This window comes from Homalodisca vitripennis, chromosome 1, assembly GCF_021130785.1.
Source record: "Homalodisca vitripennis isolate AUS2020 chromosome 1, UT_GWSS_2.1, whole genome shotgun sequence".
In the NCBI taxonomy this organism is placed as follows: Eukaryota; Metazoa; Arthropoda; class Insecta; order Hemiptera; family Cicadellidae; genus Homalodisca; species Homalodisca vitripennis.
The window spans coordinates 141086541-141111535 of record NC_060207.1 but is presented as its reverse complement, the minus strand read 5'-3'; the positions used below and the strand labels follow the sequence as shown (position 1 = coordinate 141111535).

Genomic DNA, 24995 nt, shown 5'->3' with positions numbered 1-24995 from the left:
AACCATTAGTCCACTGTACCTACTAAACAAAAAATGATAATATTTCAAAAAGAACCATCCCCTTGAGAAAAAAACTAAAATTGCATTTTACTAAAAATCCATATTAAAATAATTTGTTAAATTCATTCTTTTTTAAGACACATGTTTAAAAAATTATAGTTCTGCTATGTCTACTTATGTATTCTTGAGCAAGGAAACATGTTCCTCCATGAACCCTACTTAAACCCTCAGCTGTCACTGTACAATTGAGCCCACTTTCTTCCTGACTTTACTTGGGTTTCTACCATGGGCACGTTAAGGTATCTTCTTGCTATGAAAAGATTGTTTGAAATCTTAAAACGAGTGAAAAGAATTGAAAATATTCTAAACTGCCTAACATATTTATATTTTACCAAAAGTATGCACATTCCAGTGAATTAAATATGCCACTTCCATGATAATCTTTTCATTCGGATGTTGTTTTTATTTTCATATGCGAGTCTTCTTTAGAAATACACTTTTCTTTATTTCTTTCAGTGAAAGTTAGATTGTATAAAATAGGTTAATTATCCTATCTGTAATTTGTCCTTTACTGTTAATTTTATTTTGTACTAAGGAGTGCCCTGTTACTCCAGCTGTGTATTTATTAATAATATAGTGTAACACACAGTAATTAATATGTTACCTGAAACTTTTTTTTCTCTCTACTTGTGAGCTCTAGGCTAGTAGGCTTCGGGAAATCCCATGCCGCCTCAATGTACTATTTGTTTCTTGACGTAGGAGTCTTGTAAAGATCTAGGTTATCTTCTTGCTAAGGGTCCATCAGGCTTTCTAGGTTGAAGCACCTTATCCAGGTTACATTTATGTTACCAATATGCAGAGAGTTACTTTGTTTTAAATAAATTTCTTAATTGGCCCCAAAAATTGAAGTAATTCTTTAAAAATCTCTAAATCATTTGACTGGAGAATTTTAGTTAAGTTTTGAACATTCATCCCACACTTATTCTTAATTAATTTTAAGCCTTGGCTTCTAGCATGGTCGTATGCAGGGCACATAAAAAAATATGTTCCAAAGTTTCACTATGACCTAAAGTACATATTAGACATAGTGGAGTGAAGTACTGACCAATAGTATATAGGTTTTTATTTATATTGGCGTGACCAAATCTTAATTTTAAAATGTTGATTATTTCCCATCTTTTCTTTTCAACTTTTTTGAACCATGTATATTTTGGCATCATTTTAACCTCTTTATACCATCGGGCTTTATTTACTCCTATAAACAGATTGTTACTTTTTGAGAAGTATAATTGTTTTTGGTACACTTTGATATTGTCTATGGATTTATGTAATTGTTCTATTTTAGTGCCATCTTTGATTGACTCTTTTGCTAATTTGTCAGCTTTTTCATTACCTGAAATACCTATATAACTTGGAATCCACTGCAGGGCAAAATATTTCTTCGATTCTAATATTTTGAATATTACTGAGAAGATTCGACTTTGTTTCGATAAACCTTCGAAGCTGTTTTCTATAGCGCTTACTGCTGCCTGTGAATCTGTTAATATAATGAAATCATTAAAGTCTAAGTTATTTATATATTCAATACATTTTTAAATTGCAATTAGTTCGGCTGTATAATTAGACGAATACGGGTTTAAAGAATATTGACCTGATATATTGAGCAGGGGTACCTGAAATGTATTCAACACATGCACTGCCAAAGCTTACTAAGCAGATTGTTTACATTCATATCATAAACACTTAAGATTTAGAATGTTTACCTGAAATCAATTTAACAAATTTACTGCAAAGCTATGAATGATTTCTGATGATAAATCCTAAATCCTACTAAGCAGATTGTTCACATTAATTTAATAATTTTATTTCTAATTAGTTTTCAGTAATATTAAGATTATAAAACTAAATACTTTACAATAAGAGTGCAGAATACACAGAATAACTACAGACTACCTAATGTTGTTTTGGTAAGGTCCATATTTAATATTGATTAATTATTTACGTTCCTAGGTATTTTAATAATGCATGTTTGGTGTATTAATAGTTTATTGTCTTTAAAATTTATGTGAATATAATACATTACACACATTATTCACTTCTTCAATTTTTTGAAAATATATGTATAACACTTTCTCACATTACTACTTTTTCAAAACTTGTTTTTGGATTTTATATTTCCAATTTTGTATACATTACCAATGTTCTTAATTAGATTTTGTGCTTCAATAGTATATAACAATATTAATAAATTGTTATGTTTTGATTTCTGCCAGAGAATACAAATGAATATTTAGTTTTATAGTTAAAACAGGAAGTTATTTGTGTAACTATATAGTATTAGACTCTACATAAAATGTCTACTTTGTCTTCAGAGAATATTCAAGAAATAGGAGAAAATTACAGTGATGAGTGATGGAACAGAATCACTTGGCCTTGAGAGATAAAAATATACCACTACACTATGTTACTGCAATAGCAGTTGTACTTTGACATTAGATTACAGCATGAGTTAACTTCCTGGTCTTCTTCACAGCTCATTGGGATTAATATTATGATATTAATCAGTAATCTTAAAGGTCATATTGGAGTAGAGGAGCAAACTACTGGTAGCTAGGTTTATTTTATTCTAGAAGGAAGAATTACATTTTATAGCTTTGCAGAAGGAAGAGGGAATTTAGATGACCATATAGAAGATGTAACTGGTGGATGAGACAAGATATAAATTATAGGAAACTAAAGGGGGCTTTCGATAGAGTATAAATGCCTCAGATTTTCTAAGAGGGGGAGCATTTGAGAAACATATATAGAGCGAGAAACAAAGAGTGGGGGACATAGGAGTTTCCTAGTTTCTGTCTAGAATTTGTTATGTATTGTTATTGCCTCTTGGAGATGTACCTATCTGACACACCTGCCAGTTTGGTTTCTTCGTAAGATTCTTCAGTTTTAGCAATGGAGGAAGATCACAACAAATACCTGGGATCACAACCAATGTTACTTTCATCCTAAACAGTAATGACGCTGAGGTTAACCTAAGAATTACTCTCCTAATCCCATATGCCATGCACCTTTAAGAATAATATTATTACATGGTCACCCATATATTTTATTTCAATGCATAGGCTACACATAGTGTTTCCATTATAAAGGTCCTTCCAGTTCAAATGCTTCCGGAAGTTGCCACAAGTGGTGAGTAATTAAATTACTTGTCAAGTTGCTCCTTGCTTAAGAAAAGGAAGAATCTATATAGTACAAAACTGTAACATATGACAGAATTTTTAAAAGCTTTGATTAGGGTAAAGTAACCTTAGTTTAATGTTCAACTGTGGATCTTAACCAAATGACTCATAACACAAACTGGTTCTGGTTCATTTGGCGTATCTTGAGTTCACCTCTTGACCAGTGTGTCTGTTATCTCATTATCTAACATTCCCTGATGACCTAAGACTCATCTTAGATTCAGATGTTCATGATAAAACCTTAACTAAGACTTGAGGTAACATCCATATAAAAGGACATAAAATATATATGTGTAAAATCCCAGTGTCCCATTAGATTATACAGACATACTCAGTATCAGCATAAAAATCCAGTATCCAATCGTACATAGACCTTTACAAAAATATTTTTCTTTTTTAATATGGAATGGAGACGTTTCTTGTGCTAAAAAGGATTATACAAAACCCATATTTCTAATAGAATTGTAAAAGTTATAATTAATTTATCAATATATTAAACTTTATACATTATTATAATGATACAGAACGTACAACTGATGGCATTGCAACTTGCTATGCTTCTATATGTGAATCAGCTGTAAATGACAACTAATTAAATAGTTTATTGTTGAGTGAGGTTTGCATTGCTTGACTTCATCATTTGAAGTTATTAATTTTTTCTCACCTATTTTTTTATTATTCTTTACATGTTTACATTTCTTACATATCACTGCTTTTTTATTGAATAATTGGTAAATTTAGTTGTAATATCTGAATAACATATCACTTGGTTGTAATCTAGTATTGTATTTATTTGGTGAGACAAATTTGGTGTAGTTACTAGTTTTTAACTAGCAAGTGATTTTGTTACGTGGTTTATATAACCTCCCCCCTGAAGATAAAACAAACAATTTTATAGTCAATGTTTTTATTTATTGTGTATAATTTACTAAATTGGGAAATATTTTTATTACTTTGTGTACGGTAATGGGCAAGTTACAATAAAGCTAAGATCTCAGCGAGACGTTGTTTCCCTCATAGCTAAGTCAGCTGATTTTTCCCTCTTCCAAACATTACTTTCACTACAAAACAATTCTTTTCTATGTAAACATCTCTTTCCCTGATTGTAATTTTCGATTTGATAGTCCTATGTTCAACATCAAAATGAATTAAACTGTGTTACGTTTCGTTATGGAAGAATAATTACTATACTATGAAATGTCTGATAATCTTTTGAAATATTTCATGTGCTTTTTTGCACCATGATGAAAATTACCATTCAATACTTGTCTCAAAAGTCCTTTAAAGGGGCTCAATGGTATATTCCATGTTCGGTTTCGCTGTGTGCGTATATGCAATCTCACCCCGCAATAGGCCACTTCTGAGACTAGCAATGGTATAAGTATTCCTGTTGTTTTAAATAAACTGGTTTGTTGTCAGATAATTTCAAATCAAAACCTCAAGATAGTCCTTTATAACTATAAAAAGTGACCTAACAAATCTCTTGTATCCTCAGTTCTTCCACATCATCCCCACATAAAGACATTTTACAATTTTATTACGAACAAAATACTACAGAACTAGTCATTCAAACACATTAATTTCGGGAACATTGTACAGTAGATGAGTTAGTTTTCAACTATCAGTAGAGTGATGGGGAGTAAAAAAAGGGAATAGAGGAGGAAAGAAATCGTTAAATTTCCATGAGTTAGTGGATTAATATAGAAGCAATATTCTTTGAAACTAAAGAACCAAGCACCTAAATGAAATAATTGTTTAACCTTTTTTATGTTATTTCTCAAGTTAATAAATGCAATTTTGTTCCACGATAAATTATTTTCGAGACTAGTAATGAAATGTATTATTCCATAGTAATTATAATTTTGTATTTTTCATGCTTAAGAAAAAGTGGAATAATATTAAATGTTCACTTGGGCTGAAAGATTGCACTAGAGTTTCAAAGACTCCTGTCTGTGTTAATATTTAGAGTCTGACAGAAACTGATTTGGTTCTATTTAAAGAGTTGTCACTATGAAATATTATTAAATTTGGTATGAGTCACATCTATGACTTTTGACCTAGTTGTATCTATTATCAATCATGTCAGAACCCTAATATCACTCGTGGCATTGACTATTTATTACAGTGCATTTTGCTTGTCTACACATGATTATTTTTATGTATGTTTTGCTCAAAGCACCTTATCGCATGTTGGTTAGTGTTATAATAGGGTATTTTTAGTCGAAAGTTATGTTTATTTAAATTTAATAAAAAGATAAAATACAAATAGGTAATCCTCACTAAATGTACACCACAGAGAGGTCAACAAAAAAGTGTACACCACAAAATTATAAATTTATTTGAGCTATTTTCCTTTAAAAAATGACTAAAATCTGTTATAAAATGCCACTGGTATATAAAGCAATACAATAAAAAAGTGTTTTTGATGTAGTGTGACTCCACTACTATAATCACTTCTCATCTGCTTAGAAAAAGAAAAAACTCAATTTTTCCCTGGGAATTAGTTTTGCCAAATGGGAATAAACGCTAGCTATTACTGGTCCCAAAGAAGGAATGTATATCTAACTGGCAGATATGATTTGAAATACTCTAAGCATATTGTAACTAAGGAAATTCATAAAGCAGTAGGTGATCAATAATCACCTTTAGCAAAATGTATTATTGGGAATTTTTTTAAGTATACAAGAAAAATAATGAGCTAAATAAATTAAGTTGGTATTTTAGTTTTAGAAAACAACTTTATACATCCAAGGTTACTTTTATCGAATTGAGATTCAGGAACTGTTTTGATTTGATATTTTGTTCTTCATTGAAAAAAAAAACTCGAGGTGGTAAGGTTGGATTTGTGTAACCATACAGCAGACTCTATAAAATAATTGGTAGTTTCAAAATAAAAATGTAAAGTACTTAGTGAAAACACTATGCAGAAATAATAATAAATCTTTATTCTGACAGAAATACCGACGTTTTGTGAGTAAATAATGTTTTAATAGCTTACAATCATCTTATTTCCTCCCTATCTATAAAAAAGTAAGAAAGATGTTCCAAGAAAGTGACTGGAAGAGTTCAGGTCAGGTACTTTTCAGCAGACAGATAACATATGGCAGGCAGACAGATCGTGGAGCAACATTGCTCTATGTGGCTGCCACACATGCCATGACACCACTGCTGCTGTGATAACTGTTATCTTGCTCTTGTTTACTAAGCACCTGATGGCAAATATGCTCCAACTGCTACTTGCTGTAGCTGCTATAGCATCTGTGCCTCTCATCATTCTAGCCACCAACTTTGTCATTACTCACCAAAAATAAGAGCAATCAACAATTCTGAACAATGTATACAGCTTTATACCAATTCTAAAGATTTAACAATATTTTAATGGCTTTAATCAAAACATAAAACAACAAGATTAGTAGTAATCATTCAAAAATTTAGAACAAATTCAGGTGGAAGCCAAGTTGAATCTATCTGGTATATATTACATTACTTTTGAATAATGCAGAAATATTTCATGAAATACTGCAGCATCAAAACAAACATTTTTTGTTTTTACTGTCGGAGCTAATATATTTTTTGTTTTTACTATCGGAGCTAATATGACTTCTCTAACCCCATTATCATCTGTGCCGATTGGTAGTGGAGAACTAATTGACATATACAAAGTCACTACCAGCTGTAATATTAACCCACCCACCAAGATCACATTACCCACTGTGCTGCTCGGTAGTCAAGAGTTAATGGCCACCAAAGGCTTTGAAAGATGAAAAGGCTGACATAAAATTAAATATTTACTAAATGGAAAAAATTGTATAAATGATAATTATACAACAATCAAAGCTTTTCTTTTATCATAATTCAATTTTACTTACCTACTAAATTGGTTCATGTCATAGTTTTGGATTAATTATAAAACAAAATAGTCATTGTTAAATAATAGTTAAACAAGGTTTCTACCTAGAGATTCTGTAAGTATAATTATTTTTAACTGTATAAAAGTCTAAGTATTAGTTTTAAGTTATATGAAGAAAATTTTTGTTCTAAAAATATGGGTTTTGGTTTGCAATGTAAACAAATTTGAAAGTGTTGACAGTTATTGGTAGACTACACCGATAAAAAAATAAATAAAGAATTAAGCTCTTAGATATATGTACATATCACATATATCACATAAAAAAGCCTACAAATTGTTTTTATTTTTATTTTAGAGTGCCCTAACAAATTTTAATCACAACTTGTAAACCATTCTTGCAGTAAAGTAAACTTTCTTGTGCACATATCACATTAATGAGTATAGAGTGAGAATAAAAACAATAAATTGATTAAATGTCCATAGAATATTAAACATTATACAAACATTAATTAATGTGAAAGAAAACCAATAATCCCATGAAGTATGTCTTGCACTAATGGTTTTTTTATAGTTAGAATAGTAGAGATGGCTTAATATCCTTAACTCAATATCATATTTTATAAAGCTCTTTTTCCTTTTCTTTTAATATTTCCATTGTAAATGGCTGATTACAATATAACATTTGTTACCTGGCAATTGTTCGTAACAAAAGAGTGCACATAAATTAGGTCAACCACCTACATGTTGCTTTATCTTTACAACCATACAAATACAAACATGTCTGAAGCACGTACTGTGCTCAGTTCCACCGATAATATTGCAGTGGTGGTGACAGTTTTATGTTCATTGTTGAACAATCACAATTGTTCAATCTCGTATCCAACCTGTTCAACAGTATTTTAGATTGAAAAGTTTAGTCACAATATTACATGTTAGGTGTAGATTTAAAAAAAATTCATATAGGATGAACAAAAGGGAAATAAATGTATAAAACATTATAGGTAGATACATTTTATTTTATAAGATAATCTAAGATTTCTATCACTTTACAGCTTCAATGGAAAAAATTAAAAACTAAGATTTAAATTGAAACTGGACACAAAAATTGTTACCTTCATATTTTATACATTTAAAAATAAAATAAAATTTGCAACCACACACAAAACTATCTATTTCTAAAATGTAGTAATAATTAAATCTACTCCCTAAGTACCATTTATATAACAAGATTGTCAATCATTGTGTTTTTGCAGTCAGTTGGTTAGCATTAAATTTGAAATATTATTCATCAAAGATCAAAGATTTGTTTATTCCATAGTAAAGTTTGGAATCAATACCAAATGTTCAACAGATAATTTTTGCATTTGCATATAAGTTATATACAATTAATTTTATAACTTTTGAATGATACACCATTATCAAACTATGTAATATAATTTAACATTAAAAACATGCCTGACTGTACCAAATAAATTTTTGGTTAAACAAAATACAGAAACTTTAATGAACTATCCTATTAAAGACCATAAGTCTCAGCTACCACACAACTTGATTGGCATATTTTTATATAATTAGCATTTTTTGAGAAAACCACTCTTGTGTTAACCCCACTAATATTAGCCATTTTAAAACTTAGAGTGAAGTAAATTTTTTAAGAGTGAAGAAAAAGTATAAGAAAAAGAATACAAATTAATGTTTCTACACGTTGGGATTATTATGACAAGTGGACACATTCCCAAATTAAATTTTAAATTTTATAGAATTTTGGACTAAAAACAATGTTTTTCAATAATTTACCACAATATTAGGAATTTTATAATTAAAAGTATCATTTTTTCATATTAATATCATGGTTGTTTGTAAATAGAATTTCACTCAGTAAAATGCAGAATAATTACAATGCCGATTGACTCTTACTGCTAACAAACTATAATCCTAAATCAGAATGACACTAAAAAGTTGTCAATCATTTATGGTTTTACAACAACAGATTGTCATTATTTCAGATATTAAATTAAGTTTGTAACTATTAAATGTTTTAAAATAATATTAAGAATAACATGAACCCTATTAAAGTTTTTACAACTAAACAAAACTTAAACATGCAGCACTTCAAAAAAAAAGAAAAAGACTTATAATTAAATTTATTTATAATTTTACAAATTTTAGGTTATTTTCTACTTAGCAATTATTTCATACTAAAATTACCCAAAGATCTGTAAATAAAATGCTTTACAAACTTAACACAATTTCTGTAAAAGGAACGTAACATTACATTATGTCACATATTACACTACAATATATGTTGGAAAGAATCTTTATACCTGTAGGGCCTATTTAATTTGGAAATGAAGTTTATGAATATCTTATTTGTTAACCATTAAGATACATGTTTATTAAATTTCAATAGAAGTTCCTGTAGATTGAAAAATAGCTTGATTTTGATCCAAAAACACTCAGTTAAACGCTGCAAAGTGATTAAAAAAAAATATATCTACCAAATTGCTGGTACTAAATTTAACAAACTAAATGTTTGAATACTTTAATAGTGACCTTTAAAGTTCATAAAGACATTTAAATTCAAAGACAATCTCCAGCGTGGCAAAAGTTTATAGAAAAATTGTTTGAAAAGAAAATGTTTCCCAGTGTTACTTAAAAATAATGTTACACAGTATCTTTTCATTGCCATATCTAATAGAAGACACACAATAAATAGTTAAACAAGTTGTGATGTTGGCAATGAAATGGTTAACTGAACAGTGAAACTAATAAAAACACATAAATTTATAATTGTGACATTGTAGTACCTAATCACAGAGTTTCTAAAGTGATGTTACTTTATATATGGGAATAAATGAGAACTCTGATTTATAATACAATATATACAAGGAGATATACTGAAATATAAATAAGATCTAACAAAATTATGCATTTAGTTTAACAAGCAGGTCAAGTTGGCGTGAAATCAAAAAAGGTCTAATAACTATATTCAATTTATACTATAATAATATTGTACAAGTGTACAATTTATTTTGATATTAAAAAAAAAAAAAAATACATATGATTTAGAGCAAGTAAACAACAAGGTATCAAAAATAAATTAATAGCAACTTGTTGCTGTATAAATATATGCAAAAAACTAGAAGGAACAGATATAAACAAGGATTTATAAAACCTACTTAAACATGTATATTAATATGATACTGAAAATATTGTGCTGAGTGGTTCTACTGTCTTTATGAACTATTATAATCGACAGTTACTTGCAGCAGGCGATTCAGTAAATAAATAAATAATGATTTTAGACTTCTAAATATTTGTTAAAGGAATGCTTACCTATGTATTCTGAGCAACGCATAATACAATTTACCAATATCATGTTCAAGTTTAAAATAATTCCCATTTACCATAGGATAATATGCTGCAATTGGTAATTGACCATTTTAATCATTCTATAAAAGAAATGTGATAGAAAAAATGCACAATAACAAAATGTTATTTTAATAATATATACTGAAATTCTTTTTAAAGTTGTGGAATGTGAACGCTTCTGTAATTAAAAATACAGTTTAAAATCATCTACATTTAATTAAAAATGAATGAAATCAAATACACGAAGAATTTAAACTCACCTTTACCAACATTTACTATCGGTAACTTTTCTCACAATTACCCAATTTGTTAAAAAAATTAAAATAAAATTCCACAAAATCATGCTACATAAAGACATCTATAGCGAGGAACCGTGCAAACGCACAGAACCAATAAAAAGACATAGAGAAAGCTACAATAATATTAAGAGCCTGACAACATCTAACATATCTTAAAGTGTGACCACAACATATATTCAGAAACTACACATATATCTTGTATATTATACGTCTACCTCTACTACAGACAATAAGTAGAACATTTAAGTCACACTGACTAGCTCATCATGACAAGCTTTATCATTAAAAATTAAAATTATTTAAACACATCAAGCATGCAAGATAGTTAGGCCTACTTTTGTAAGGATTATTTTTAAAGCAGGCCTGATTTTATCAACTAGCCGAACGTCCAATTATTCCGTAATCGGTTCAAACTTTTTCCTTCCAAAGGAAAAAGTTTCAATGACAGTCACATCAGTGTTGTGAAATCGGTTTAAGAAAACGTACACGAAAATGTGTGATTTCAAATCGGAAATAGTGGTAGCGTGAGAAACTTCCCGATATTATTGGACTCGGATGGAATGAAAGAACACCGCAACGTTATGAGAGAAGATAGGCCTAACCACTGACAAAGAACAGTTTAGACTAGAACTGGACTGTTGAAGCGTAAGCGAGAAGTGGGATGAGAAGATTGTGGGCCCTGGGATGTCGTACCAGATAGTGCATTTACAGAGTCGAGCATGTAAACCCACCTCTGGCACGGACCCCAGGGCCCCAGACTCGGCATCGGTTTGTGTGCTCGGTTCGCTCGGCTCGGCTCAGACATTCACTGTAACTGTAGTAGTGAAAGAAGAACATTACGCCAGTATGTCTCAAAATACCAAATTCAACACACGTTAAATTTAAGATAATAACCCATAACTAATAATAAGGTTATCTTTCTTTTTGGTACATTATTTTAAGTATGTAACAAAAAATTATAAAATAATTTGTTAACAATAAACATTTTTGTACTCATCAGTTCTTTCTTAGTAAAGGTTTTTTTAAACTTTTATGTCAAGATGTGAACTTTAAAGTTTAACTGGAAAAAATATACTTCAATGGATATAAATAATGTCAACTGTAATATAACAGTAAATGATTATTAATGTACAATACATATTCAAAGCACAGAGGTAAATAATTTTTGTTATGCATTAGTTCCTTTAAAACTTAATAATCCACTTTTAGATTTATATATAAGTGTATTGACGTGTTTTTATTACAAATTATTGGTGTGGAAAATCGATTGAATTTGTTATTTTGAAACACATAGAGGTTTGGTAGTCAGCAGAACAGGTAAGAGGCATCACCACACACATCAGCATGCAACAACATACACAGAGGAACAGTGGAGCTGTACATTAATATGGTGTGTATATAATACAGTGTTAGCTTTTGTGTTGTCTGTAATGGTTATGTTGTTACCTTAACATAGAATAAATCATATCCAGCTATAATCTAGCTCTTCTTTGTATTAACATGTTGAATTATATATAGCTGTATTTCTGTGGGTAGTGTTGCAAATCTTCACATAAAACAAATGACATGATTCATAATTTCAAGTTTTTAACTTTTCACAAAAGTTATAGTTATGAAGAAATTCTCATCTGGACAATGTAATTGAGTTTTGTAGCAACATTTTAGACCTATTTAACACTGCTCAAAATTTTAACGATATTGGTTAAAATAAAAATAAAATATCAGGAAAAGCATAAACATCTTACAATGCATTAGAAAAGTAAACAATCCGAGGAAGGATTATGTGATGTTAATAGAATGTAGGTTGAAGTAAAGAATTATCTAATAATTAATTCACTGGAAGGACGATTTAATGGCCTAGTGCATTCAGAAACTACTAAACTGAAAACAAATATTTAAAATGTTCAATAATTCATTTTTAAATCGCTCACAAATAAAATCAACCTCTTATCCAAAACAAAAGTGTTTAGATTTGTACTGTGAATACCTAGGACAAAAAGACGTGATCCAGGGCGTGAAATATGATAAAGTTTCCAAGTAAAAATAAAAAAAAACACTAAAAATGTTCAGAAACATTTTCTTAAATCCTGCAATTAAAAAAATTATCAATTTATTTTATAGATGCATATGAAACGAAAACTGATTTCAAATTATGGTTTTCAACTAACATTTCATTCCTAAAAATACTGGAAACCAGGAAGAGCAGAACACCTGTTTGAGGAGGAAGTCAGTTAAATGAAATCAATGTAATTTGTAAGGAACTGAGCTGCAATGGCAGTGGCAGTGGCAGTGGCTTGAGGCAATTGAGCACATTCCTGCAATTGAGGGCAGTGAGCATTTGACCCCAGCCTACACCACTTGTCTACAGTGACGTCTGACCAGCAGGCAACAGTGGCTTCAGTTCACCTCACAATTTACAAAAAATTAGAAAAATATTGATTTCAACTACAATGGAACCCAATCAATCAATTAAGACAAATGTTACTTATTTAACACTGAAACTATCCTCCTTCTGTAAAAAGTGTATTAATTAGATCTAGTTTATTAAGTACTTTGAATTCAGTAACTATGTTTTGAAGTTAAGTATTTTTTTTTTTAATAACACGAATCTATTAATTTACTGTTTGTTACGAATTTATTGTTTTAGTAAGAATTGTTAATATTTACCTTAGATTAAAGGTCTTCAGTGTTAATGTAACTATATTTAGAAGTATATAATTTAAAAAAATTTATTTTATTACATTTAGTTGTTATTAGGGAAATAATAAACCTAAATAACTAACACAAGGACTTCTACTATCAATCTGTAATTTTTCATAACCACGTTTACTTAACATATGACAATTCATTCATTAATAATATTAATATAGATAAATGTAATTTTTTTAAATTTTTTGTTAGAAATTGTATTTACAAATGTTAAATATCTGATAACTAAATTCAGACTTATGAAGTTTCTAATTTGTACAGGAGTTAACATTGTTTACAGGAAAAAACAAACTGTAAAAAGGTTGTTATTTTATATGAACGTTTTTTTTTCAAAAGCAAAATTTTATTTTATATTTAAAAGATGATATTTATTTAATGCAAACCTGCCTTTGATAAATAAACTCAGTCATTCATATGCATGTATATTTATATTCTAATATGGTAATAATAAACCATATATATGAAACCAAGTTTAGAAATTATTTAAAAATTAAACTGAAGTAAAACAATAAAACAGTGATAATTGAGATTTAAATACCTTATTAAACATGCTATAAAATAATGTTCAATATCCTGATATGACTTACTGGCACTGACATTGCGGAATCATTTTGGGACAGTTGTAATTGTTTCTATAAATCACACTTGCATTGATAATTACAAATTACACTAGAAGTGAGAAATTTAAACATACATAACAATAAAAAGAAAAAAAAACATTGCCTTAACATACATTTTGACTTTGTCAAATTATAAATTGAAATTCATGCTCATAAGATTATTATTGCTGGGTTTAATCGTTAGCACAAAAATGTAAAAAATTTTGTAATGATAATTTTTATTATTATTGAAAATCTTTATTGAAAAATTATTCTAATAAATGAGAGTAAAATCACTTCCAAGCTTTAGATTACCCACAACTTTGTGTTAAGGCTTCATGGAGAAAATACTTCGTTATGGGGTGTCGTTAGTTGTCTTGATTAATATAACGAGATTAATTAAGGTAAGGACCATACCAGTTTGAAGTAGAAAACTTTATTCTAAAGTCTTCACATAACTGAAAAGCTTGGACTTTTTGACAAAACATTTCTTTTTACAAGAAATAAATTTATTTACTGCATTATTTTTAAGTTGACATATTCTGGTTTACTTCATTTATCTTGGGTTTCAAAAGAAAATGTTATAATGACGACTTAATGGTCCTTCTCTTTCAACAAGCAACCAATAAATGTTGCCGTAAAGTGCTTTCATCCTTTCAGTGATATCAGCACGGTATAGCTCTTATGAATGGATTAAATAATTACAGCTAGATAGTATAAAATGTGGGCCAAGAAAGAGAGAATCTAAAAATTACTGAAAGGGGATTATGAACACGTCTCTTTTCTTTTCTAAAAAAATCGGGGGCGGGGAGGCCACGCTGTTTGTCTCTTCCTATAAACAAATTCAACCCTGACCTGGCCCATTTAACAAGAATCCTAAAATCGGCGCTACGGTGGTCCAATGCATTTGAGTATTTTTTTTATTTTTATTTTTTTATTTTTGTAATGACTACAACAGTAAAATTACACTTTGACAGTAGAATAAGAAAAGAGGTCTGCATGCCATGTGCAAAAAAATATCTCATCAGAGAAAAGACCGTACATTGTTAAAAAGTGTTCCCTTTATCATCACAATTCGTTTCCCCGCAATAGCGACAATGAGACATGAAAGTTCCGCGGAAACATTGACTGTGTTCCAGAATAGGAAGTTGAACCACTGGACAGAAGACACGGAGGGCGGGAATGACTGGCATGAGTAAGACAATAAGAGGCCAGTTGACCTGTGAACCGGCTTCCTGCGACAGCCTTCCCTGCGCATAATTAGCCCCGCCCTCGGCAATGCCCCGCTGTCACTTCGTCTGGATCGGGGTAAAAATAAAAAAAGTCACGGTTAATTACGAAACAACTCATTGGTCCATAAGCTAAAGCCAAACATTCCATATAAGTTAACTGTTTCAACTTTCACGTAATTGTTATGCCCGGAAATTCCAATCTTTGTGGGGAAATTAATTTTTACAGGGTTATACTAAAACTGGTAATATAGAAAAACATGTATCTTTAAACGGAAATGAACCGTTTTAACATAAATGCAAAGTTTAAACATGTACAAACATACATAAATTGATAACCTTCCTTACCTCTTTTACTGCTTAAAAATAAACATTCGTTATTATTCTTAAGAAGCGTGTTCTGGACTATGAAAACCCCTCTTATTAAAGTTTGCGCTCAGTTTTGTTACGATTGTACTCGTATAAGAAACTAACATGTATCAATAACCCGTATCTGTCTAAACTCGGCAAAAAGTTGTCCAATACGACAAGTGTAAATAAAATTGGTGAATGAATGAAATGAGAAATAAAAACACGTTTACACTACAGATAACCTTGAAATCTATACATTATTTTGAACCTAAGGCAATACAACCGAATACAAAAGAACAATAAGAACTACGCGTAACAATGTAGAGTAATATATTCTTTATTTCTTTATTTTAATATATAAACAATTTTAAAAGTATAATTTACAATGGGGGTTTTAATAGAAACTATACAGAACACGTCGATATTGATACATTATTTTATAATAAGAATAAAATGTGATCAGGAAATTTTGAGCCGCATTTCAATTCAGAATCATTTATCTACTGGGATAGTGCGGGTAAACATCTCAGTAAGCGCTGTATACTGTATGTCAAGTGTATATTTGAAATATAGGCTAAACGGGATCTGGCTACACCGAATACATTGTATATTGACACAATTTCAGATTACACACACAACTGTTAATTCATAAGATGCTATAAAATTATACTAAAAGCTAACGTTCACCCACAGATGTGACATGCAAAAGCTGACAGGCAGAGTATGCGACAGAAGAGGAAGAAGAACTAAAGACACAGTACAGCACCACTGGTCGTGAGCAACAACAATGTTACACTTACAATCATTCATTGATGAACAATGAAATACACTGTTATTTTTGAATAGGAAAACGGATCAATGTCACCATAGAAATTCATTCTAATGTTAGTATTTTGTACAGCTATTAAATATTTAATGGATTCCGCACTGGCAGGGACTCCCAAATTATGAGTACAATTTGTTATTAAATATATTCCCTTGTATTCTGTAAACTTTGTAAATAGGATGATGTAATATCGTATATTGAGGGGGTGACAACAGTTATACTTTCATAAATTACTGTCTTACATAGTACATACTCGTGTACTATTGTCATTGGCACCGAGGAAAGATATACATAAGCGATATCATAGCCAACTAAAATACAATATATTCTGAAATTCAAACTCATTAATAGTTTACTTTCTTTAGTCTAAGGACATTTTTTCACGCATTCCTTCAGGATATGTTCCTGTTGAAACCTTACACTATTCATGATTCCCAGTAAGGGTGTAGGCAGATTTAAATGTAGGTTTGGTGTATTTGCCTAGCCTACAAATGTAAATGACATATTCAAAAGAGCATATGCAAAGCAAACACGGTATTTAAAAAAATGAAAACTAGACCGTATCCTGAATCCACGATTGATTTTTTGGATGTTCCAGTAACGTTGTCTTGATTTACTACAAAATTAATTTAAATCTATAGTTTAACTATAATAGCACGTTCGAATTTCAGCCTCATATAACTTTAGACGTACGATTGGAAATTTTAATATATTTAGCCATCTTCACTGTTACTAAGGGCATTAATTCTAGAAAAAAACATGAATTTATTTAAGAAGGACTAGTAGAGAATACATTTAATTACTATATTTTAACATCTAATCTAACAATCATTATTTAATCCTTTATGGTTTTATTTTATATTTTTTAGCTGAAAATAGATGTTTTAACGAATGTTTTACAAGTACGATTGTAAAATAGTGTTTGATAGGAGTATAATTTGATTAAATACAATGTTAGTTTAAATAATATTACACACCCTGCACCTAATATCATGTCTGAAGACATTCACTACTTTTTATAAGAGCGACATAGCAAACATTTAGCGTACAAGCGACCTTGGCAACATTTAAAATTACATAATTTATGTAACTACAATTATCCTAGATATTAAACAGCAACTGGTAATAAATAAAAACTGTAATAATATTGTATGTGTTAAAAAAATAACCTCAAGCGACTCTACATATGTTTGGAAATTGGAAATTACATACATTTCAATTACACACGGAACTAATAAATGTTATTGTAAACCAAATACCAGTCTGCCGAAAGCAACTGTGTGGGCCTACTTTGACAAACTAACCTCTAATAAGAAGTTATGTCCACTTATAGAGGCGATTTAAATAAACTTTTGACATTCTGAACAATCCCAAAATAGGCTAATGTATTGTTTTGTGGGTCAACTGTGTAATAAAAGCGTGGGAAACGTGCCAAGTGACAGAGTGCAAGTAGATAAAAGGCATTACACCAGTCGGTCCGATCGGAACGGGGAAGTAAGCGGGATCGGATCAGCTGCTAATTAAGTGACAGAAGGTGTGCCAACGTTTGAGACGCAAATATCCCGCTGCAGGGGTGCACTGCCAGTGCAGAAATAACCGAGCCCGGGCCCTCCATTTGGGACAGGTGACCCGGCTAAGGTCGAGCTCACCACCACTGCATTCCTCAACACAGAGTGGTCACAGCTAGCAAATTCAACAAACAGGGTTATATTAACACTCTATGTTCCAAGAACACACGACTTGACAACTCAGTAAGCGTCATTGCTAATGTTTAAGTTAGTCCAAGCGTAGGGTTGTACACTTAGCTCACTGATTTATTCTTAACGCTAATTACATTAGTAGTATGGCAATCTCAAATAAATGTTACTATTGTACAACACAAGTTAGCTTAATGTGAAGGCGCCTACAATTTAGGAATTCAATTCTTTGATAAAATTCTAAAACAGAAAAATGGAATTATAGTGAGATAATATACAAACCAAAACGGTTTCCCTCTTCAAGGCTATACAAAATTCAGTTTGCGATTGTAAAGAAATTAACAGAAACCAATTAGAATTAATACATTAAATGAATAATAGGTAAAAAGTACTAACCGATAATTTTATAATACGATACTATAATACAAAGATTTTAGTAATAATTGCGAAAGTAAGAATTCCCGGGCATGATTGCAGTAGCACCTCACACGTCAAGACCTCAGTTAAAGCGAATATTAAGTAAAACACAGACAGAGAAGAGAACACCCTTGGCCCAAACAAAACTGAAAATGCACTGAAAGGTGAGAATAATGTGCGGATGGAAGCGGTGGACGATGGCGACAGTGAATGAAGCTGATAACAATAACACTGTACGCGCAATGCCACGGGCACCGATACTGACTACAGAAGCGTTATCGCAGGCGGTACGGTACAGTATGGCACGTGGTACCCCCTCCTCCCACCACACCATGGTGCCAGTGCCACCATGCCAATTGGCCCGGGCCACTCGCCTCGCCCGACCTTTCAGCATCGGGGACCGAACAGCGGACGAATTTCGAAACCGGTGAAAATTGACGATCGCCACTTCTAACGCAGAACCTGCTTTACTACAGAGGATTAAGTGATAAACATACAGAGCGGACCACAATAATAAGGATTTTCAATAACATTTATTTTTCAGGAAAAAGTTTTAATGCATTTCATTATTTTTTATTTTTTCCTGGATTTTGTAATTCCAGAATACCAATGAAATTGCTACGTATCTATTGGTTGTCTTAATACTTAAAACCTAAATTTAACTAATCTCATAAACTAATTCTAAAATAATAAAAAACCGCTAAGCGTGGATTCCATAAATTGTTTTTATTGAGATGACTAAAAAATTACTAAAACTCACATTAAACCTAGTTTAAAACTACTATAATAGATAGCGTATGAAAGTTTACGTTTCATAGAAATTCAGACATCAATTAATCGAAAATGCATCGCGTCTATAAAGCATCCTGACAAACCTTAAATTAATGAACTCCTGGACGAACCGGTATAAAAATGCAAATTAATTATACTGTAGACGTTTGGAACACAGACAGCAATCTCCCCATGATAAATTTTAATATAAATCTACGAAAATCACGCTTAAACTAATTTCTTAAAAATATCCATGTGAAACATATAACCAGGTCTTAAACTGTTATGTGCTGAATTATAATGAAATGTCAATTTAAGTTAAGTAAATTGTTTTCACAGCGTTGAAATGCATACACAATATTTAACCAGAAATGCAAAAAATTGGTAATAGGGAATGTATTATACAGTAATGTTGAAAATATTACAGTTATATGCAGTTAATATAATACAACAAAAATAAAATAAAAAATACAAGTTTTACAAATTATGAAGTGAAGTGACTACACATATTCTTTTGTCTGCCCATAATTAGTTTCTGCACTGAAAACTAAAAGAAAACCGGTTAAGTACCAATGGAAGGAACATGATTGCTGGGAAAGATAGAACACGCACTGTACAGAACTTGTGGCTCTCTCTATAGTCCAAATGTATATGTTCCATTACAGTTATTGTAAAGTGTTATGTAAAAACCCTTTCAAACCTACGATAATATTCTATCGAGAATGAGAGCAATATGACCCACAAAGCCTAATCATTTGCGTTCACGACAAACTTCTGAATTTTCTACACAGGACAACTCCCACGCGAACTCTGAATTGCAAAGTTTAAAAACTTCAAAATAGATTGAATGTGATAGAAATATAGATTTTGTTGTGAAAATGATGATACCAGTTAAGTTGTAATTGTGAATAAAGTGTGAACAGTTTGTTCAACTGTCCTCCACTTACTACTTCTGGTCTGTGGAAGGCAATCTCGATTGATTGCGTGAATTGGGTCGCCGACTCAACTGCTCGGGAGACATTACCCCATTAAACTGCTAGCTATTCCGGCTACCGGCCTATTCTCGTCCGACTCGTCTACAATGTCGTCTGACCCACTAGTGTTTGTATCTCTAGGTGTAACAGTACTGGAGACAAACACTCAGCACAATCACACAGAATCATTGGAGTTTTGCTTCTGATAAAAGTCAGTAACAGTACATTAGACAAAATATCGGAGACAAAATGAAACACACTAACAATATTACATAGCAATTGTCTTTAGAAACCTTTAGCCACATTAGTATTGATGACACCTTCATCATCTTCAATTATGAAATTAAAATACAATTGCAATGTTGTTTTAGTTGAAATTCACTGATTGTACTGCTCTAGGATACTCCATAGTCAAAAATAAGCCTCACGATGATTCAGTAATTAATCGTTAGTGTCATTGGTCTGAATGGTTCAATAAAACCCAACGATTAGAGATAATTTTCAAAAAATCAATTGTTGGAGATGGTCTGTAAGGCTCAATAACCAATCTTTAATGGTGAATGCCTAACAATACAAAACCATAAATGAAAATGTTTTTCAAACGTAAATCGTTAGTGGTGATAATATTATGGCTGATGCTAATTTACATGCCTAAATTACTGATTTAAATGAAAAGATATCTAGAGATTCATTGATACATTTAATGATCAGACTACAATATCTCAATGGTCATTCATAGTGACGTTATTAGGGATTCAAATGATTACGAATGGTCGTGCTCAGAAGAGACTGCACCTAATGACGAGTATTTGGGATAGTTCATCACAAAGTTCATTTAATGGCATCATCGATGTTCGTAGGCATAAGATTTAGATAGCCATCAATAAACAACAATACTTACACTTTTAAATCAAATTTCAATCAATCCAAAGTAGTAGACGTTATTAAGTGGACCTAAGATATACAAGATACAATGAATGTTACGAATGATAACGTTACTAACAGTACCATCTAGAATTGCACTACATCTCGTATATGGTTGAATAGCTTAATAAAGACCTAGTTATAGTAAAAGTGTAATTCTTAAACATTCTTTATTTCTATATGTACACAGTACAATAAACAGGATTGAAAGCAATGTTACGAAAACTGGACCAACATTATGCGACGAGAGACCTATTCAGGATAGGTTCATTATCATGTGATCACCACAACCCGACAACCCATAGCAGCTTTCTATCATATGTACTACTAGTATAAAAATATATACGTATTGTATTACTATCGTTTTTGTTTGTGGGAGACAGTTAATGGATAAACTGACAAAAACTCTAAATTGGGTTCCAAGAAGATCAAAATGTCGACAGTCACTTCCACCGGCTGTTTGCCTACGTGGCCAGAGTACGCACGGTATCTACTACACTGTACCGTACGTCAGGTTACATCACACATCTGTGTTGTCTATATCTGCCTCAATACCACGAGAGCCTGGGTAAGGGAACATGTCGACAGTCCCGCGCCGCGTGTCAATTCCACCGGCTGTTTGCCAACGTGGCTAGAGTACGCACGGTATCTACTACACTGTACCGTACGTCAGGTTACATCACACATCTGTGTTGTCTATCTTTGCCTCAATACCACGAGAGCCTGGGTAAGGGAACATGTCGACAGTCCCGCGCCGCGTGTCACTTCCACCGGCTGTTTGCCAACGTGGCTAGAGTACGCACGGTATCTACTGCACTGTACCGTACGTCAGGTTACATCACACATCTGTGTTGTCTATATCTGCCTCAATACCACGAGAGCCTAGGTAAGGGAACATGTCGACAGTCCCGCGCCGCGTGTCACTTCCACCGGCTGTTTGCCAACGTGGCTAGAGTACGCACGGTATCTACTACACTGTACCGTACGTCAGGTTACATCACACATCTGTGTTGTCTATCTTTGCCTCAATACCACGAGAGCCTGGGTAAGGGAACATGTTGACAGTCCCGCGCCGCGTGTCACTTACACCAGCTGTTTGCCAACGTGGCTAGAGTACGCACGGTATCTACTGCACTGTACCGTACGTCAGGTTACATCACACATCTGTGTTGTCTATATCTGCCTCAATACCACGAGAGCCTGGGTAAGGGAACATGTTGACAGTCCCGCGCCGCGTGTCACTTACACCGGCTGTTTGCCAACGTGGCTAGAGTACGCACGGTATCTACTGCACTGTACCGTACGTCAGGTTACATCACACATCTGTGTTGTCTATCTTTGCCTCAATACCACGAGAGCCTGGGTAAGGGAACATGTCGACAGTCCCGCGCCGCGTGTCACTTCCACCGGCTGTTTGCCAACGTGGCTAGAGTACGCACGGTATCTACTGCACTGTACCGTACGTCAGGTTACATCACACATCTGTGTTGTCTATCTTTGCCTCAATACCACGAGAGCCTGGGTAAAAGAACATGTTGACAGTCCCGCGCCGCGTGTCACTTACACCGGCTGTTTGCCAACGTGGCTAGAGTACGCACGGTATCTACTGCACTGTACCGTACGTCAGGTTACATCACACATCTGTGTTGTCTATATCTGCCTCAATACCACGAGAGCCTGGTAAGGGAACATGTCGACAGTCCCGCGCCGCGTGTCACTTCCACCGGCTGTTTGCCAACGTGGCTAGAGTACGCACGGTATCTACTACACTGTACCGTACGTCAGGTTACATCACACATCTGTGTTGTCTATCTTTGCCTCAATACCACGAGAGCCTGGGTAAGGGAACATGTTGACAGTCCCGCGCCGCGTGTCACTTACACCGGCTGTTTCCCAACGTGGCTAGAGTACGCACGGTATCTACTGCACTGTACCGTACGTCAGGTTACATCAAACATCTGTGTTGTCTATCTTTGCCTCAATACCACGAGAGCCTGGGTAAGGGAACATGTTGACAGTCCCGCGCCGCGTGTCACTTACACCGGCTGTTTGCCAACGTGGCTAGAGTACGCACGGTATCTACTGCACTGTACCGTACGTCAGGTTACATCACACATCTGTGTTGTCTATCTCTGCCTCAATACCACGAGAGCCTGGGTAAGGGAACATGTCGACAGTCCCGCGCCGCGTGTCACTTCCACCGGCTGTTTGCCAACGTGGCTAGAGTACGCACGGTATCTACTGCACTGTACCGTACGTCAGGTTACATCACACATCTGTGTTGTCTATCTCTGCCTCAATACCACGAGAGCCTGGGTAAGGGAACATGTCGACAGTCCCGCGCCGCGTGTCACTTCCATCGGCTGTTTGCCAACGTGGCTAGAGTCGCACGGTATCTACTACACTGTACCGTACGTCAGGTTACATCACACATCTGTGTTGTCTACCTCTGCCTGAATACCACGAGAGCCTGGGTAAGAGAACTTGTTTATACTAGATTACAGTTCGTGCAAAAGCATTCACGTGGTGAGAACGAATTCTGAATCATATATTCTACTTATTAGCTTATAGGCACGCCTTTTCATTACTACTGTCACGCAGTGTAACAAATGGAATAAAGTCATAGGCAAAATTGTTTTAAATGGCATTACAAGTATCCCTTACATTGTTAATTAACAGTAACTGGACTAGAAGATGCAAGGGACCTAGCTTTCTTAGTGAGTGTCTATGATATAATTATAACATTAACATCCACTCCGTGTGATGGCGTTCTGATAGGTAGTTCTTTCACTTCAATATTTGCTATTAAAAAATTGAAATACGTGTGGGAAACTCTAAATTAAAAAAAGTTAGAAATTCTAACTGTGTGTCTGTAAGAAATAAATATTTTATTTTATTCTCCAATGTATGTGCATGAAGTCGTGTAATCATATCACACCCTCACACTCTAGAGCGTTACTAAGACGGCAACCACAGTAACCTTTTTTGTTACACACTAATTAATTTAGAAAGCTCCACAGTCAACTAATATTTTCTCTCTAAAGAATAAACTTAATAACGACAACACGTTTCAATATCAATGGTCTAAACTGTTTAAACAAAATCTTAAGTTGCAGGCATAGTGAAAGAAAAGAAGAAAAAAAACTTCTATCAATATAAAAAAACCCAAGTTGTAAGGCATTCGATTATACTTTGGAACAACTCAGTAAGAAGTTGGGAGGTTAAGTGGTAGAGAGGACTTTTAAGTCCTAACTTCGCCTCTGTAAATAAAGGCATTTTTCATTTTTCATAAGACGATTTACACTCAAAGCAGTATCGAGGGACGAATCTAGTGTTTCATTTAATTCTATATTGTTCTTTTTGAGTTTTTTTTCCGAAAAGAACGTTAAATATTTAAGTGTTGATGATTCAAAACGCCTCGACTCAACTGTGTTCTTTTGTTCTGTTCGCGCTCTTATACAAAATCCGAGACTTTTGTATGAAGAAGATATCACTTCACTCATTAAAAACTGAGTACACAACTTCGCGACACCTTACTCTGTCACTCTGCGAGAGCTGCGCTTGCAGATTAAAAACCTTTGTTAACGAACGTACGCTGTCAGGCGTTACGTCAACATTTAATATTTTGCTTAGAATGGAAATTTACTGTTTTTATTTCTAATACAAATTGCAATTAACATAATTTTATTTTAATGTTAAATACTAACTACAATTTTTGTATGTCGTAGATTAATTTGTTAT

The 24995-nt window shown here is 32.8% G+C and overlaps 1 protein-coding gene across 5 annotated transcripts in view; it reads right to left on the bottom strand.

The window, feature by feature from the left end:
- LOC124372424 (DNA-directed RNA polymerases I, II, and III subunit RPABC3) overlaps positions 1-24995 on the bottom strand; it is a 218726-nt gene that overhangs the window by 13876 nt on the left and 179855 nt on the right. The window lies entirely within an intron of this gene.